Source organism: Lynx canadensis, chromosome C2 (assembly GCF_007474595.2).
Source record: "Lynx canadensis isolate LIC74 chromosome C2, mLynCan4.pri.v2, whole genome shotgun sequence".
Lineage (NCBI taxonomy): Eukaryota > Metazoa > Chordata > Mammalia > Carnivora > Felidae > Lynx > Lynx canadensis.
Genome location: NC_044311.2, coordinates 122,226,992 through 122,231,153, shown reverse-complemented (window position 1 = coordinate 122,231,153; position 4,162 = coordinate 122,226,992). Strand labels below are relative to the sequence as shown.

Sequence of the window (4,162 nt, the reverse complement as noted above, 5' to 3'; positions counted from 1 at the left end):
GCTCACTAAACATGAGACTCTCTCACCAAAGTCTGTGAGGTCCAATTTAGTTGAGGATAAAAGGAGGTATGTAGACAAGAACACACATACACAAATGTCCTATTGCAAATTACAGAATTATATATAGAAAATAACTTAGAAAATTAAACATTAAAAAGAAAAAGAAAACCAGAAAATTTGTAAGAGATCTGCATTATAAAAGATCATGGGCCTGGATTCAAAATATAAAGTGATTATTTTGGAGTTAGAATGACCTTAGAGCTTCTCCAAACTTCTACACCAGAAGCAAAATAGAAATGGAAATGGAATTAATTTCTCCAATAATCACTTTGGATGAGGCCATAGAGCTTAAAGGAATGACTACCCAAATATGTTCCCCTTCCTGAATGTGAATGCTTTTAGTTATCTTTTCCCTCTTTCATTATTATATATTGGTTTAATTTATATCACATAGAAAAGCTGCATCTTCAATACATAAGTGTCTCCAACAAGAGGATCCATATCAGCCTCTTGGGACAAAGAGGAAAGTTTAGAGAGAAGCACAGAGAGTGGATCCAGAGGCTGAAACAGAAGACATCCATCACAGATGTCAACATAAAGAGAATCTCAGTGGCCAAAAATTAGAAATGATGCTCCAGGTACTATAACAAACCACACTCAAACCAAAGCCATTTAATATGGGTTCCTAGGTTGAACCTTAGACCTAATAAAGGACAGTTGTAAAAACTCAAGGATGTTGGTTGAATGGTATACTTTGTATTATATTCGCAAATCTTTCCAAGTCTAAAATTACTTCTAAATAAGTTAAAACAATAAGAGTAACAATAAGTTATTATTACTTTTCACAGTTGTAAGAGTGGACTCTGCCTATTGAAATAAGTAGTTCTTGCTTGAGGATGTTGGCTGGGGCTGGAGTCAGCTGGAGGGTCAGTTATTTCCTTCTCTGAAAAGACAAAAAAGTTGAGGAAATGTCTCTCCATCTGTATTTGGTCACTTATATATTGTCTCCAGCAGGGCAGCTTCAGAGTAGCCACATTACATATATATTGGGACTCCCAAGATACATACCCTAAGAGAAAGAAAGTCAAGAGAAAGCCATACTGCTTATTGTGATCTAGATTCAGTAGTCATATAGGAGCACTTCCACCGTAATCTGTTTGTTGAAGTTATTAGAAAAGTCTGCCGAGGTTCAGAAAGAATAATTTAATCTCCACCAACTCAATGGAGGAATACCATAGAAAGTAGAACATATGTGACGGGATCAGTTGTGTGCCGGAGTTGAATCATATGGGATTGTGGTTAACATTACTTCCCAACTCTACCTTCACTGGCATCACACTGATAGTTTGAGATCAGACATGGTGGTAGTATTTATACCATGAAAACTGACAAATGCAACAAATGCTATCACTTTCTCCTGCCCACATTCTGTCAGTTGTTAAATATTTACCAGCACAGTACATATATATGTGTGTATATGTGCAATCATCTTTGAAAAATACAATCTGCCTCACAAAACATCCCTATGATTATAAAGTGGAAGGGATCAAATTATGAGTGGAAGGTGTCAAATCACCAACAGTAATCAGACTCTAGTGGTAACAGTAACCATGTGGGAAGAAAGAGGTTAAATACAGGGAATTCTTATGCCCTTGAGAATAGAGAATACAGATAACTGTCAACAGTTACTTACCCTTAACAAAAGATGTTCTTACTGTGCATGAAAAGCTCAACAGGTCCATCTCACAAAACCAACTGATACTAAGGGATGTTTCACAGAAAACCTTTCAAGGATTTGACTTTCGAAACAACCAAACGTTTCACATGAAAACAAAACAGAATTAAATTTAAAATGAAATCCCTAATCTCTAAAGCAAATTACAAAATAAACTGTGGACATAGTCAGTGGCTAAATCATAAAGAAAAGTTGTATCAATGTACTTTAGAATCTATAAATCTGATGACAGGTCTCTAGTGGTTTATAGCCAAGGATACAAAAACAAAACTGTAAAAATGCCTAAATTATTTCCAGTAATAGTATTTACCTAATAAGGAATCAAGAAAAAATATAAACAAATATAAAATAACTCATGATGTACTAATACAGTCCCACAGGGAACTCAGGTGGCTCAGTGAGTTCAGAGTCTGACTCAGGTAATGATCTCATGGTTCTTGAGATCTGCATTGTCAGCACAGAGCCTGCTTGGGATCCTCTCTCTCTCTGCCCCTCCCCTGCTCACTCAGGGTGTGCACACTCACTCTCTCTCAAAATAAATTTTATAAAATAAATGAAAATAATATAGTCCCTCATTAGCCCAGCTTAAAACACTTAGAAACAATAGCCAGTGTCATAGGTTGAACTGTGTGCCCCCAAAATTCATATGTTGAAGCCCTAACCCCCAATACCTCAGAAGGTACTGTATTTGGAGATAGGGCCTTTAAAGTGATAATAAATGGGGCACCTGGCTGGCTCAGTTGGTTGAGCCCCCAACTTCAGCTCAGGTCATGATCTTGTGGTTCATGGGTTCGAGCTCTCCATGGGGCTCTGTGCTGACATCTCAGAGCCTGCTGGAGCCAGCTTCAGATTCTGTGTCTCCCTCTCTCTCTGCCCCTCCCCATTCCATCTGTCTCTCTCTCTCTCTCTCTCTCTCTCTCTCTCTCTCAAAAATAAATAAACATTAGCAGGAGGAGTCAAGATGGAAGATCAGCATGGAAGTTTTTTGTGTGTCTCACGTCCATGAAATATAGCAAGACCAACACTAAACCATCCTGCACACCTAGAAAACTGATTGGAGGATTAACACAACAATCTGAACAACCTGAACCACAGAATTCAGCAGGTATGGGGCGTGGAGAGGTGAACTTGGGGAGCGAGAAGCCGTGGCAGGCAGAGAGAGGACAGAGACTACGGGAAAAGCACCCCTACCCAAAAGCAGCTGGAGAGAAAGTGGAAAATTGGAAACAGCCACAGGGACTAAACTAAAAAGGGAGAAAGGAGAAAAGAGAAAGGAGAGGGTTTAAATTCCATTAAGACTGTAAACAAGGGGAGCGTAAAGGCTGCAACTCCGCAGCTCAATACCTGGTGGTGCTCTGGTGGGAAGGGCGAATCCCCAGGAACAGAGTGGGGTCCAGGAGGTTCTCGGGCCACATGAGGAAAAGAGATTCCACTGCTGCAAAGACATTTGGTAGAGACTGTTGAAGCCACCTGGTCCCAGCAGACCCCAGAGAGTGGCCATATTTGCTGGTGCTGGAACAAGATCATTAAGGGTGAAGCCTGGTGCCAGATGTGTGTTGTGATTTTCCATAATCCCTGAAAAGCTGCTGCTACACTATCTCGCAAACATTTTCTGTGGCTGGACCCTGGCCACAGTCTTGGGGCTCCAGCAGCAGCAGGGTTCAGCAAGCATTCCAGGGTGCAGCCGACATTCAGCCATTGCTCACTCAGCCATTGCTTGGTGAGACCCTCCCAAAGACGGGCGGAATGGGTCAAAGCTGAATCCTTCAGAAATAAAGGGGCCAGGGAAAACAGCCACATCTGAGACTAAACTCGGGAGAAAGGTACTGCCTGGGGCCTGGTCATGGAGAACGAAAAAGCGGGGAGTGGATGAAAACTGAAGACAGAGGACGGGTGCACGATTGCTGATTAGGGAGAAGAGAGTTCCGATACTAGAGATGGGGTAGCTGGGTGGGCCATTTTCACCACTCCCACACACGCCGATACACACCTACGAGCGCCACAACAATCCACCCTGCAGGGTAGCAGCACCATCTAGTGGAGAATGGATCCATTACACTGAGCCCCACCCAACTGGGCTAACCCCGATCATCAAGAACACAAGTCTCACCTCCTACTTAGTTTATGGACTATAAAGTGCTTCATAGTCTGACTTCTAGGGGAAAACGAAGTAATTTCAGTCCTATTTCAATCTGTTAGCAGGTCCATCTATTCAATTTTCTTTCTTTTTTTTTTTCTTTTTCTCTTTTTCACTTGGTTTCTTTTTCTTGAATAAAGAGAAAAAAATTCATTTTTATTTTCAATTTTTATTAAAAATATTTTTCTTTAATTTTTTTACTATTTTTTTTTACTTTTGTGTAAATATTTTCAAATTCTATTTTACTTCCATCATTTTATTTTAGTCTACTTCAGTGTATTCACTTTTTC

At 40.4% G+C, this 4,162-nt stretch overlaps 1 long non-coding RNA gene across 1 annotated transcript; it reads right to left on the bottom strand.

Moving 5' to 3' along the window:
- Positions 1-845: 845 nt before the first annotated feature.
- Positions 846-3,872, bottom strand: LOC115523869. Its single transcript, XR_003971866.1, has 3 exons — positions 3,846-3,872; positions 3,080-3,170; positions 846-943 (listed from the first exon to the last, which is right to left on the bottom strand). It is a non-coding gene; the product is annotated as an uncharacterized LOC115523869 (long non-coding RNA).
- Positions 3,873-4,162: the final 290 nt, after the last annotated feature.